The sequence below is a fragment of the Triticum aestivum genome, chromosome 2D (assembly GCF_018294505.1).
Source record: "Triticum aestivum cultivar Chinese Spring chromosome 2D, IWGSC CS RefSeq v2.1, whole genome shotgun sequence".
In the NCBI taxonomy this organism is placed as follows: domain Eukaryota; kingdom Viridiplantae; phylum Streptophyta; class Magnoliopsida; order Poales; family Poaceae; genus Triticum; species Triticum aestivum.
Window position 1 is genome coordinate 359,676,887 of NC_057799.1, and position 15,689 is coordinate 359,692,575.

Consider the following 15,689-nt stretch of genomic DNA (forward strand, 5'->3'; position numbering starts at 1 on the left):
ACCCGGGCTGTAGCAGGCTAGGCAGGACTCCGGATGTCACCGCGTGACATTTCCCCGAAGGGACAGACACAGGAATGATATGACTCACATGCCGGCCAGTCAAGTGTCCAGAGCAGTAGTGCTGGGCTAGCAGGACTCCGGTGAACCGGGCTGTAGCGGACTACTATGGCTCAAGGAGGCACTAGACTACATTTCCCCATAAGAGAGGCTGCTAAAGATAAACAACTAGATTGTCGGATCCCACACATACCAAGCATTTCAAACATACACACAATATGCTCGATATGTGCAAATACAACATGGCATCACAACAAAACTCTACAACTCAAGTACTTTATTTAAAGGGCTCCGGAGAGCCTTACATAACTTGTTCATACAGATAGGGGTCACATGACCCGACACTCAAGTCATACAATCATACAAGCACATGCGGAAGCAAACTGTCTGGGTACAGACACTAGAAAGAAAGAAGGCTTGACGAAGCCTGTCTATCTACATAGGCCCTTCACAAGCCTAGATCACCACCTGGGTGGCGCGTCACTCGTCGTCGTCGAGTTCTACGTAGAACCCGTCAGAAGGGGCGGTGTTGTCGTCTGAAAACAGTAATTAAAGCAACATGAGTACAAAGGTACTCAGCAAGTCTTACAACAGATCCTACTATACATGCTCATTCTCAAGAAGGTAGTGGGGTTATTGCAGCAAGCCAGCTTTGACTCTTGGCTAAGCTATCCTACGATACACCACTTGTGAAATAGTTTTCGCACACGAGTCCACTAATCACCATCTCAATACTCCACCGTGGATCCTCCCTCGTCATCCAACGAGAGGGCCATCCGCGGTACTCACACTTATCTTGAGGCTTTTAGTAGTATCCATTTACTTGTCTATGAACTGCATAAGCGACCAAGTAGTCCTTTACCGCGGACGCGGCTATTCGAATAGTTTCATACCCTGCAGGGGTGTACTTCGTCACACACGCTCTCACCACTTATCGTCGCTACACGACGTGTACTCGGCAACCTTCAAGCGGAAGCCCAACGTGGGTGTCGGCCACAGCCTACCTAAACACTCGAGTCTCTAGTCCAGGTTTATCGCCTATTTAGGTTCCATCCGCAGGGAGTCCGGCCGAGGTTTCCACATACGGCCCCAAACGATGTGTGCAGGGTTCCCGGACACCAAACGGGCGACTCGGTACACCGTGCCACGAGCCTACCGCATCACAGCCCACCCCTTGGTCAGCGCTGTCCACGGCCTCCAGCTTACTACAAACACCAGAAACTACGTGCAACTCCTGGACAGAGGACAAGGGTGATTAAGAAGCCGAGGGGGTCCATTGGTTTCGGGCCCAATGTGTGGTAGTAGCTGAATCTTAAATCACGCATACAGATCTCAGTTCTTAGGGACGGTCTCAATGAAACAACCCACCATGTACTCCTACATGGCCTCCCATCGATACCTTTACCAAATCGTGTTCAACACTTCACTCTCTTTACCGACACACACACTTTCACTCTAGTTCATCACCCTGATGAGCCAGACCTGACACAACTCTAAGCATAGCAAGCATAGCATTGTAGGAACACAACATGGCTCAATCAACTCCTACACATGCTAGTGGGTTTCATCTAGTTACTGTGGCAATGACAGGTCATGCAAAGGAAAGTGGGTTCAACTACCGCAACACACAGCAGTTTGAATCGCGTTGTCTTAATGCAGTAAACGAGAGCAGAAGCGAGAAGATGGGTTTGTATCGAAATGATCAATGGGTTGCTTGCCTGACAGAGTGGTGGTGGGATACTGCCCTTCAGTTGGATACTCGTGAATATCCTCGGAGGCAGGACCTACCACAATGAACACATCGAAGCACAATCAACATCAAGCAAGTGCAACAATATGATGCATGCATGGGACATGGCAAAATGGATGTATTGGGCTAATGCAACTAAGGCCAGAAGGGTTTGGACTAATTTGAATCAAAGATTCAAATTCCAAGTTCATAAATGGCCCATATTAGTGCTTTATCTTGTTCTGTATAAAACAGTAGGTTAACTTGCTTAATCATGCATGAAACCAGTACAGATGGATAGAATGGATTTTTCTGATCATTTTTCATATATAAATCTTTTCATTCTGAGCTATAGATTATTTTCTATGATTTTTTGAAGTTTGTGATAATTTCTGGAATTTCCAATATAAGAATAATTCCAGTAAAAGCTTTACTGCGTCAGCCTGACGTCAGTGTGACGTCAGCAGGTCAACGGGGTCGTCCAGGTCAATCCTGACGTGTGGGTCCCCTGTGTCAGTGTCACTGTTAGGTAATTAGTTAATTAGGATTAGTTTTAACTCTAACTCAGATTAGTTAGCAGGCGGGCCCCACTCGTCAGTGACCCTGGGGGGTTGACCTGTGGTCAAACCACGTTGACTCGCCGGCGTTTAGCCGCCGGCGACGTCCAGACGCGGCGGTGGAGTGCGGGATCCCCCTCCGGCGACCAAAAGGACGGCGGAGAGTACCTACGTGTAGCTGGGGGCGAGCCGCGTCGACTGGTGGTGGTAGTGGAGCTCGGGGTCGCCGGAATCGACGCCGGCGACGAGCCGTGCGGCTGCCGGGGTACGGGCGTAGTCGGAACCGTAGCTAGAGAGCGCGGCGAGGAACGTGCGAGGGTGCTACGGGTTCCTGGCGTTGCGGTGAAGCTAATGGCTACGGTGGTGCGGCCGTTGGATGGCCGGAGCCTCGTCGGCGACGAGCTCGTGCGGCGGCGCGTTCGGGTGAGCTTCGTGCGGTGGCTACAGCGCTCGAGAGAGAGAGAGGAGAGGATGGAAGGTGGCCATGCTCACGGCGGTTGCGACGGAGCAGACGGCGAGGTCGGAGACGAGCTGTAGCAGTGGCGACGGCGGAGGGGATCTCCGACGGTGAGCGGCGAAGGCGAGGTCGGTGACGGAGCTTCGGGGCAAACGAGCGCTCGGGGCTCGGCTTGCTCGAAGGAGTGGGCGACGGCGGTGCTGTAGGACACGTTAGTACGGCGCGAGGTCGACGGTGGCCGCGGTTACTCCGGTGAGGTGGCTGCGGCGGCGTCGGCCATGGTGGGGAGAAGGCGAGGGAGAGGCGATGGGGGAGAATGGCAATGTCCAGGGGCTCGGGGCGCGTCGAGAGAGGTCGGCCAGCTCATCCGCGGCGAGGGCGGCAAGCTGCTGGCGCCGTGGCGAGCTCACGCTCGCCGGCGTCAGCTCTCTGCCTGCTCTGGCGAGAGCAGGCAGCTGACTGGCGCGGGCCAGCACAGTGCTGGGCCGCCAGGTGGGCTGCCAGGTAAGTTTTCTGCCTTCTGTTCTTTTCTCTTTTTTATTTATTTCTGTACTGTGTTTTGAAATAGTAAAAATACTATTTCATTTGGAAAAATCCTGGAAATATTCTGAGGCACCTTTGAGATTATTCCCAACAGCCTAAAAATACTTCCAAGATTATTTGGGCATTTGAAAATATTTATAGCATTTAAAATGCCCAAATGCAAATACTTATGGCTTGTGCAAAAATCCAAGATGGCCTCCAAAAATATGAAATCATTTTTGGCAGAGGTTTTAGCCAAGACCAAAGGGGGTGAACATTTATGGAGGGCATTTCAGGTTCATTGGAAAAATTTAGTAAACCCTAGTTGTTCCAGGGGGGGTGCTGGGGGTTTCTGGCATCCCCATTTCAGGTTTCTGTGAAATGTAGCCATGATGCAACACTCTAATGCATGAACTAACTAGGATGTGACACATAGCCTGAACGAGTCCTAGGCAATCCCGTGATAAAATCCATGCCTAGCTTATCCCACTTCCATTCGTGTATCGGCAATGGTTGTAGCAATCCTGCTGGCTTCTGATGCTCTGCCTTCACCCTCTGACATACATCACAAACTGCTACATACTCCGCTATATCCTTCTTCATTCCGGTCCACCAGAAAGTATCCTTCAAATCCAAATACATCTTGGTATTTCCTGGGTGAATCGAATACGGCGAATCATGGGCCTCTTGCAGAATCAACTTCCTGATCTCCTAATCATTAGGCACATAAATGCGGTCCTCAAACCATAAGGTATCGTGCTCGTCCTCACGAAATCCCTTGGCTTTTCCTTTGCGCATCCTTTCCTTAATTTTGGCAATCTCCTTGTCAGTCTTCTGAGCTTCTCTGATCTTATCCATCAAAGTAGACTGTATTTCTAATGCGGCAACATAGTCTCTCGGAACTATCTCCAAACATAGCTCGCGAAGATCCTCGGCTAATTCCTTTGGTAACTCTCCGGTCATGAGTGTGTTGACATGGCTCTTGCGGCTCAACGCATCTGCTACTACGTTAGCCTTTCTAGGGCGATAATGCAATCTCATATCATAATCCTTTATGAGCTCCAACCATCTCCTTTGCCTAAGATTCAACTCTTTCTGCGTGAAGATGTATTTCAAACTCTTATGATCCGTGTACACCTCGCAGTGGTTTCTGATGAGAAAGTGTCTCCATGTCTTCAACGCATGTACTACGGCTGCTAACTCCAAATCATGCGTAGCATAACTCAACTCATGGGGCTTAAGCTGCCGTGAGGCATATGAAACAACTCTTCCTTCCTGCATAAGCACTGCTCCAAGTCCTCGACGAGAAGCATCGCAGTATTCTTCATAATCCTTGCGCTGATCAGGCAGAATCAACATTGGTGATGTAACCAAACGTTTCTTCAACTCCTGGAAACTAGCTTCACATTCCTCAGTCCAATTGAACTTGGTGTCCTTCTTCAACAACTCCGTCATGGGCTTTGCAATCCTCGAGAAATTCTCAATGAATATTCGGTAGTATCCTACGAGTCCAAGAAAACTCCGGATCTCTCCAACTGATGTGGGTGATTCCCAGTTTGTTATAGTGTCAACTTTGGTGGGGTCTACTGCTATTCCTTCTCTGGATATAACATGTCCGGGGAATCCAACTTCCTTCAACCAAAACTCACATTTGCTGAACTTGGCGTATAACTGATGTTCTCTGAGCTTCTCAAGTACCAAACGCAAATGTTCCTTATGCTCCTCTTCATTCTTGGAGTAGACCAAAATATCATCAATGAACACCACGACGAACTTATCCAAAAACTCCATAAACACCTTGTTCATCAGGTTCATGAAATAGGCAGGTGCGTTAGTCAGACCAAATGACATAACAGTATACTTGTACAGCCCATACCTAGTGGTAAAAGCCGTCTTAGGTATATCCTGCTCTCGAATCTTCAACTGATGGTATCCTGACCGCAGATCGATCTTGGAAAATACCTTAGCTCCTTGTAAGCGGTCAAACAGATCATTGATCATCGGCAGTGGGTACTTGTTTTTGATGGTCACTTCATTCAGTCCTCGATAATCAACAACCATCCTTAACGATCCATCCTTCTTCTCCACTAGAAGTACTGGCGATCCCCAGGGTGAAGAACTTGGGCGAATATAGCCTTTATCCAGTAACTCCTTAATCTGCTTCTTAATCTCCTCCAAATCTTTTGCGGGCATCCTGTACGGTCTCTTAGATATTGTCCCTGTGCCTGGCAAAAGCTCAATCAAAAACTCAATGTCTCTATCCGGTGGCATGCCTGGCAACTCCTCTGGAAATACGTCAGGGAAATCCTTCACCACTGGTACTTCCTCCTGTACAACTCCTGATAAGGAATTCACCTGAGTCCTCTTCGGCACATGCCGGGATACATACTTAATCCTTCTTCCTTCTGGGGTGGTAAGTAAAATCGTCTTACTGGCGCAATCGATGTTTCCTCCGTACATCGACAGCCAATCCATACCCAAAATCACATCCAAACCTTGCGACTCCAAGATTATTAAGTCTAAGGGGAAAACATGCCTACCTATGGCCAATGGCATCTGAAAACATCCTTGGCTTGCCATATACTCTGCTCCTGGTGAACTCACTAACATAGGTGTTCTAAGAACTTTGGTGGGCAGTTTATACTTATCCACGAATCCCCTTGATATGTATGAATGCGATGCACCAGTATCAAAAAGAACGAGTGCAGTAAATGACTTAACCAAAAACTTACCTATTACTGCATCTGGCTGGGCTTCAACCTCCTCCACGTTAACGTGGTTCACATGTCCTTTATTGAAAGGGTTCGGCTTCTTCCCAGAGCTTCCATTGCCATTTCCATTCTGGGCTTCAGGACATTCATTGGCATAATGTCCAGTCTTCTGACACTTATAGCAAGTGACTTGGCTCAGGTCTCTCTTGGCTGGGGTTGATGGGTTGGTACGGTTCTGGCCGTTGCTTCCTCCATTCCCGTTACCATTCTTGGGGCCATTATGATTGTGCGAACTACCTCCTCCATGGGTATGCTGAAAATGTCCTCCCGATTTCGGGGTAAAACGTGGCTTCTGCTGAGCTCCAGAATTGTACTTCCCTTGTCCATACTTCCTCTTGCGGTTTTCAATCTGCTGCTGCTTCCCTTCAATCATGAGAGCTCTATCTACCAACTCCTGGTAGTTGTTGAAGGTTGCTACCATCAACTGCATGCTCAGCTCATCATTCAGTCCTTCCAAAAACTTCTCCTGCTTGGCTGCATCAGTAGCAACGTCATCTGGGGCATAACGTGCTAGTTTACTAAAATCCTCCACATACTGGCCTACGGTGCGTCCTCCTTGGCGTAGGTTGCGAAACTCACGCTTCTTCATGGCCATAGCTCCTGCTGAAACATGGGCAGTACGAAAAGCTTGCTGGAACTGGTCCCATGTGACAGTGTCTATAGGGTGTGTGGCTGTGTAATTCTCCCACCATGATGCTGCGGGTCCATCAAGCTGATGTGCGGCAAAACGCACTCTTTCCGCATCTGTGCATCCTGCAGTGGTCAACTCCCTTCCAACTTTGCGGAGCCAATCATCTGCAACAATCGGCTCGGTGCTACTGGAATACACCGGCGGATTCAGTCTCAAGAAACGGGTTAAGTGATCAACAGGTGGTGGTGGTGGTGGGTTGTTGTTGTTGTTGCCTTGGTTCTGTACTAGTGCTTGCATCAAGACATTCTGCTGCTGAATCAACTGAGTGATCTCCGGTGGGAAAACAAATCCGGTGTCGCGTCTCGGAGGCATCTGATGGGTTTAGAAAAGATGAGAATTTAGAATAGAATGAGGTCTAGAGAGAAAACACTACCCATATGCACATGAGACAAACACAATCAATATCACTCAAATCAATTCAAACAAGGCATACAATCGATCTAACTATCGTCACAAAGTGCTCGGACTATACTATATACATGGGGGAATACTACTACTAATTATGGTGGTCTACTAGAAATTTTGATCGGTCGAAGACTCCATGATATCTGCTCCAGCTTCATCAACAAAGTCATCTTCACTGGGGTCCGAGTCGGTGTCGTCGATGATGATGTAGTTATCCGGGCAAGCGCAATCATCGTCTTCTCCTCCTGGTGCTGGGTCTCCCATGAATACTCCGATCTTCTTTTCCAGATCGTCATTCTTCTCCAACAACGTGGTGATCTCCTCCTCATATCCATCGCGCGTAGACTTGAGTTCTTCCTCCAACTCCGTGATCTTGGTCAATGCCTTCTTCAGATCTATCATGCCTGTGCACATTTGGTTCTCCTGGCGACGAATGTGTTGGTTTTGCTCCTGGATGAAAGCTGCAATTGATCTATCCTTCTTGGTACTGATCATCTCCCATTGCTCATCTCGGCGCCCACAAATCTGGTAAATGGTATCCTTAAGCTCCTTGTGGTAAACTTCTCCAATGCGTCCCATGGTGATGTGGGCTGCCATGCTCTTTCCTAGACTCCAGGTTGGTGCATCAAAGGAAAACTCTATGGGCTCGGTGACGGGCATGAACGTCCTTCCTGGAACTTGAACTTGAATCATCCAACGCTCCTCTTCTGGTAGTGTGGCGTTGTAGGTTCCGGTGAAGCTTGGTATTCCGATGTTCAGGTATCTAGTGACTTCCTTCAAGTGGCGTCCAAAGGGTGTATCTTCATCTGGTTGCATGAACTTGTTCCTGGCATCCGCCATCCTAAAAGAGTGGAAAATGGAGAGGAGTCAGAAATGAGAAGAGAATAGTGATCTAGGGTTTAAGCTTAGTGGTCGTGTCCTACAGTCAGCGTGTGCTCTGATACCATCTTGTAGCGACCAGACCTCAGACGGTCAAGTCTCTGTGCATCAGTGTCATCCCTGGATCAGTAATGCTGACACGCACAGTACTCGAAGGATTTATAACAGAGTAGCAATCACACACTTATTACATCGAATGTCTCAAAAGAGAACTTAATACAATAAATATGGCTTAAGGCCATCTAAAAACGATAACAGCGGAAGACTTGGAAGATAAGCGAGTCCATCAACTCCAACGGCATCACTGAGTATAAGACCACGACCTAAGGCACCTTACTCGTCGTCTGAAAAGTCTGCAACATGAAACGTTGCAGCCCGAAAACGGGTCAGCACATGGAATATGCTGGCAATGTAACACATAGAGAGTAATGAACAGGATAATGCTATACTACATGCATATATGGCTGGTGGAAAGCTCTATGGTTACAGTTTTGCGAAAAGCCAATTTTTCCCTACTGCAAAGGAATAAATTTTATTTAACTATCATGGTGGTTGTTAAACATTGAGAATGGGTGACACCATCTCAATCCCAATTAAGTTTCAACATTAATCCCAACAAAATTAATTAAAGTAACATGATGAGATTCACATGATAATCCAAGTACTAGATACTCAAGATGTCCATAACCGGGGACACGGCTAACCATGATTAGATTGTACACTCTGCAGAGGTTTGCGCACTTTTCCCCGCAAGACTCGATCTCCTCCGTTGGGATTCTCGCACTACATGGTGTTTGAGAAACGGATGACCGAGACATAGTCTTTCAGAAGCGTTAGCACCTTACGATCGGGTAGACAGTTACACCTACTTCCCCTACATCTGCTAGTCTACCACTGTAAGAGTTCACACAACTTAATCAACTATGCTAGAGCCCATAATAGCTTGCGGCTGCACACGAAAGTTTCTAGCATGAATAATCTTATGATCCCTTTGAGCCTGGGTGGCGGTCCATAAAAAACAGGCAATCGCTGGAATACCCAGGTGCCTCAATCCACCCAGATGTGTATTTAAGTTGCCACCTTAAGTTGAACCATTAATTAACAAACTCACATCTGTCATGGATACACTCAAACCCAATCCACGTCTACTAGCATAGCATAGCAATATAAGCAAACGTAGCAGTAACTCCCAAGGGTTTGAATACAAAACAGGTAATAGGTACTACCTCATCTACTTCCCAAAACCCACAATTTAATCAGATCCTAATCATGCAGTGTTTGAGGATTGATCTAATGCAATAAAACTGGGTAATGAAAAGTATGATCAAAGTGTTACTTGCCTTGCTGATGATCCGTGAAACCTAGGGATTCGAAGTAGCAAGCGGCGCACTCCGGGTACTCTATCGCAAACAAACAAGCATACAATAAGTACTCATCTAATGCACAGGTAAAACTCGAATAAGAGATCTAACCAGAAAGTTCAACTTAAGAACTCCGGTTTGCAAAAAGAATCAAATCAAACGAAGCAACGAAAGTCAAACGGCGAAAGAAACAAGCTTCGTTTACTAATCTGGACCTAAGTCAAATTTTACAGAAGCAAAAACTTGTTTTGAGTTGGTTAAACGGAAAGAGGGCTTTCGAGACGAAACTCCTAGGTGCTTGAATCGCCTGATTCCGACAAACGAGCGAAAAGAAAAACGAAACGAAAAATAGATCGGTAAATCGCGATCAGAAATAATCACGGAAAATCCGAGAAAAAGAAATCGGACGAACAGGCTAACGAACGAACGTTCGTTAACAGCGACTAAACGGCGAAACTCGTTCGTTAAAACGAACGTATGGACAAACGTCCGCTAACTAAACTAAACCGGGGAAAAAATTAAAACCGATCTATTCTAAAAAAACGAAACTAGGGTTTTTTAAAAAAAACTCGGATCGGTTCAAAAAAAACCAAACGACGGCGGGGCGGCGGCGGCGTATACCTCAGGCGAGCTCCGGCGAGGCGGGGCGGCTCCGGCGGGCGGGGTGAGGCGGCGGGGTGGGGCGCGGGACGGGCGGCGGCTTCAGGCGGCGGCGGCGGCGGGCTTCCGGCGGCGGCGGCGGCTTCGGTGGCGGGGCGGGACGCGGCTTTTAAGAGGGGGGAGGGGCGGCTTGGAGGAGGGGGCAAGGCGGCGGGGAGGCGGAGTCCGGGTCGGACTCGGCGACGGCGGCGGCGGTCGCGGTCTCCTGGAGGGAGACGGCGGCGCGGGGGAGCTGGGCCGGCTCGGCTGGGCCTCGGCCCAGTCGGGCGCTGGACGTTTTTTAAACAATTCCGCCGAACAGAAAATAAATCCTAGAAAAATAAATAAAAATCTAAAAATGCCAAAACAAATTTTCACCGTCTAAATAAAATATTTGGAATGAGATGAACATTTTATTGGCCCTAAAATGCAATTTGAAAAAACGTGCAATTTTTCCTAAATTCGAATAAAATAGCGAGAAACTCCAAAATAAAATCTGATTTGATTTTTTATTAAATCCTCAATATTTGTTATTTTTGGGAAAGTCATTTTATTCCCTCTCTCTTATTTTTATAAATGAAATAATTGAAGATAAAATAAATAAAATCAAATGATCCTCTTTTCAAAAATTTGAGGAAACCCAAATATGAAAATAACGAAATCCCCAACTCTCTCCATGGGTCCTTGAGTTGCGTGGAATTTCTAGGATCAAAATCAAAATGCAAATAAAATATGATATGCAATGATGCTCTAATGTATAACATTCCAAATTGAAAATTTGGGATGTTACAAACCTACCCCCCTTAAGATGAATCTCGCCCTCGAGATTCGGGTTGGCTAGAAAATAGGTGAGGGTGGTCCTTCCGTAGATCTTCCTCTCGCTCCCAGGTGGCTTCATCCTCGGTATGGTGGCTCCACTGAACTTTGCAAAACTTGATAACCTTGCTGCGCGTGACTCGACTGGCATATTCGAGAATCTTGACTGGTTTCTCCTCATAGGTCAAATCACTATCCAACTGAATTGCTTCCAGTGGCACTGTATCTCTCAATGGTATATCAGCCATCTCTGCGTGGCACTTCTTCAACTGGGAAACGTGGAACACATCGTGAACTCCTGACAATCCTTCGGGTAATTCCAACTTGTAAGCAACTTCTCCCATACGCTCCAAAACTTTGTATGGTCCTACAAATCGTGGCGCTAACTTTCCCTTAACTCCAAAGCGCTTAACTCCTCGAAGTGGGGATACACGAAGATAAACTCTGTCTCCGACTTCGTAAACAGTCTCCTTGCGTTTAGAATCCGCATAGCTCTTCTGCCTGGATTGGGCTACCTTGAGCCTATCGCGAATCAACTTCACCTTCTGTTCAGATTCCTTAATCAAATCTGGTCCAAACAACTGTCGGTCTCCAACTTCGTCCCACAACAACGGTGTTCTGCACCTTCTTCCGTACAGCGCTTCGAAAGGGGCCATCTTCAAACTGGCTTGATAACTGTTGTTATAAGAGAACTCTGCATAAGGCAAATTGTCGTCCCAACTAGATCCATAATCAAGCGCACAAGCTCTCAGCATGTCCTCCAAAATCTGATTGACTCTCTCGGTCTGTCCGTCTGTCTGTGGATGAAAGGCTGTACTGAACTCTAGCCTGGTACCCAAAGTTTCGTGCAACTGATTCCAAAACTTTGAAGTAAACTGGGTTCCTCTATCTGATACAATGGTCCTCGGAACTCCATGCAGACATACGATCCTGGTCATGTATATCTTTGCCAACTTAGCACTGGTGTAAGTGGTCTTCACTGGGATGAAATGAGCTACCTTCGTCAAACGATCGACTACAACCCATATCGAGTCATAGCCTGAACGAGTCCTGGGCAATCCCGTGATAAAATCCATGCCTAGCTTATCCCACTTCCATTCGGGTATCGGCAATGGTTGTAGCAATCCTGCTGGCTTCTGATGCTCTGCCTTCACTCTCTGACATACATCACAAACTGCTACATACTCCGCAATATCCTTCTTCATTCCGGTCCACCAGAAAGTATCCTTCAAATCCAAATACATCTTGGTATTTCCTGGGTGAATCGAATACGGCGAATCATGGGCCTCTTGCAGAATCAACTTCCTGATCTCCTGATCATTAGGCACATAAACGCGGTCCTCAAACCATAAGGTATCGTGCTCGTCCTCACGAAATCCCTTGGCTTTTCCTTTGCGCATCCTTTCCTTTATTTTGGCAATCTCCTTGTCAGTAGACTGTATTTCTAATGCGGCAACATAGCCTCTCGGAACTATCTCCAAACATAGCTCGCGAAGATCCTCGGCTAATTCCTTTGGTAACTCTCCGGTCATGAGTGTGTTGACATGGCTCTTGCGGCTCAACGCATCTGCTACTACGTTAGCCTTTCCGGGGTGATAATGCAATCTCATATCATAATCCTTTATGAGCTCCAACCATCTCCTTTGCCTGAGATTCAACTCTTTCTGCATGAAGATGTATTTCAAACTCTTATGATCCATGTACACCTCGCAGTGGTTTCCGATGAGAAAGTGTCTCCATGTCTTCAACGCATGTACTACGGCTGCTAACTCCAAATCATGCGTAGCATAATTCAACTCATGGGGCTTAAGCTGTCGTGAGGCATATGAAACAACTCTTCCTTCCTGCATAAGCACTGCTCCAAGTCCTCGACGAGAAGCATCGCAGTATACTTCATAATCCTTGCGCTGATCTGGCAGAATCAACACTGGTGATGTAACCAAACGTTTCTTCAACTCCTGGAAACTAGCTTCACATTCCTCAGTCCAATTGAACTTGGTGTCCTTCTTCAACAGCTCCGTCATGGGCTTTGCAATCCTCGAGAAATTCTCAATGAATCTTCGGTAGTATCCTGCGAGTCCAAGAAAACTCCGGATCTCTCCAACTGATGTGGGTGATTCCCAGTTTGTTACAGTGTCAACTTTGGTGGGGTCTACTGCTATTCCTTCTCCGGATATAACATGTCCGAGGAATCCAACTTCCTTCAACCAAAACTCACATTTGCTGAACTTGGCGTATAACTGATGTTCTCTGAGCTTCTCAAGTACCAAACGCAAATGTTCCTTATGCTCCTCTTCATTCTTGGAGTAGACCAAAATATCATCAATGAACACCACGACGAACTTATCCAAAAACTCCATAAACACCTTGTTCATCAGGTTCATGAAATAGGCAGGTGCGTTAGTCAGACCAAATGACATAACAGTATACTCGTACAGCCCATACCTAGTGGTAAAAGCCGTCTTAGGTATATCCTGCTCTCGAATCTTCAACTGATGGTATCCTGACCGCAGATCGATCTTGGAAAATACCTTAGCTCCTTGTAAGCGGTCAAACAGATCATTGATCATCGGCAGTGGGTACTTGTTTTTGATGGTCACTTCATTCAGTCCTCGATAATCAACAACCATCCTTAACGATCCATCCTTCTTCTCCACTAGAAGTACTGGCGATCCCCAGGGTGAAGAACTTGGGCGAATATAGCCTTTATCCAGTAACTCCTTAATCTGCTTCTTAATCTCCTCCAAATCTTTTGCGGGCATCCTGTACGGTCTCTTAGATATTGGCCCTGTGCCTGGCAAAAGCTCAATCAAAAACTCAATGTCTCTATCCGGTGGCAAGCCTGGCAACTCCTCTGGAAATACGTCAGGGAAATCGTTCACCACTGGTACTTCCTCCTGTACAACTCCTGATAAGGAATTCACCTGAGTCCTCTTCGGCACATGCCGGGATACATACTTAATCCTTCTTCCTTCTGGGGTGGTAAGTAAAATCGTCTTACTGGCGCAATCGATGTTTCCTCCGTACATCGACAGCCAATCCATACCCAAAATCACATCCAAACCTTGCGACTCCAAGATTATTAAGTCTGAGGGGAAAACATGCCTACCTATGGCCAATGGCATCTGAAAACATCCTTGGCTTGCCATATACTCTGCTCCTGGTGAACTCACTAACATAGGTGTTCTAAGAACTTTGGTGGGCAGTTTATACTTATCCACGAATCCCCTTGATATGTATGAATGCGATGCACCAGTATCAAAAAGAACGAGTGCAGTAAATGACTTAACCAAAAACTTACCTATTACTGCATCTGGCTGGGCTTCAACCTCCTCCACGTTAACGTGGTTCACATGTCCTTTATTGAAAGGGTTCGGCTTCTTCCCAGAGCTTCCATTGCCATTTCCATTCTGGGCTTCAGGACATTCATTGGCATAATGTCCAGTCTTCTGACACTTATAGCAAGTGACTTGGCTCAGGTCTCTCTTGGCTGGGGTTGATGGGTTGGTACGGTTCTGGCCGTTGCTTCCTCCATTCCCGTTACCATTCTTGGGGCCATTATGATTGTGCGAACTACCTCCTCCATGGGTATGCTGAAAATGTCCTCCCGATTTCGGGGTAAAACGTGGCTTCTGCTGAGCTCCAGAATTGTACTTCCCTTGTCCATACTTCCTCTTGCGGTTTTCAATCTGCTGCTGCTTCCCTTCAATCATGAGAGCTCTATCTACCAACTCCTGGTAGTTGTTGAAGGTTGCTACCATCAACTGCATGCTCAGCTCATCATTCAGTCCTTCCAAAAACTTCTCCTGCTTGGCTGCATCAGTAGCAACGTCATCTGGGGCATAACGTGCTAGTTTACTAAAATCCTCCACATACTGGCCTACGGTGCGTCCTCCTTGGCGTAGGTTGCGAAACTCACGCTTCTTCATGGCCATAGCTCCTGCTGAAACATGGGCAGTACGAAAAGCTTGCTGGAACTGGTCCCATGTGACAGTGTCTATAGGGTGTGTGGCTGTGTAATTCTCCCACCATGATGCTGCGGGTCCATCAAGCTGATGTGCGGCAAAACGCACTCTTTCCGCATCTGTGCATCCTGCAGTGGTCAACTCCCTTCCAACTTTGCGGAGCCAATCATCTGCAACAATCGGCTCGGTGCTACTGGAATACACCGGCGGATTCAGTCTCAAGAAACGGGTTAAGTGATCAACAGGTGGTGGTGGTGGTGGGTTGTTGTTGTTGTTGTTGCCTTGGTTCTGTACTAGTGCTTGCATCAAGACATTCTGCTGCTGAATCAACTGAGTGATCTCCGGTGGGAAAACAAATCCGGTGTCGCGTCTCGGAGGCATCTGATGGGTTTAGAAAAGATGAGAATTTAGAATAGAATGAGGTCTAGAGAGAGAACACTACCCATATGCACATGAGACAAACACAATCAATACCACTCAAATCAATTCAAACAAGGCATACAATCGATCTAACTATCGTCACAAAGTGCTCGGACTATACTATATACATGGGGAATACTACTACTGATTATGGTGGTCTTCTAGAAATTTTGATCGGTCGAAGACTCCATGATATCTGCTCCAGCTTCATCAACAAAGTCATCTTCACTGGGTCCGAGTCGGTGTCGTCGATGATGATGTAGTTATCCGGGCAAGCGCAATCATCGTCTTCTCCTCCTGGTGCTGGGTCTCCCATGAATACTCCGATCTTCTTTATCAGGTCGTCATTCTTCTCCAACAACGTGGCGATCTCCTCCTCATATCCATCGCGCGTAGACTTGAGTTCTTCCTCCAACTCCG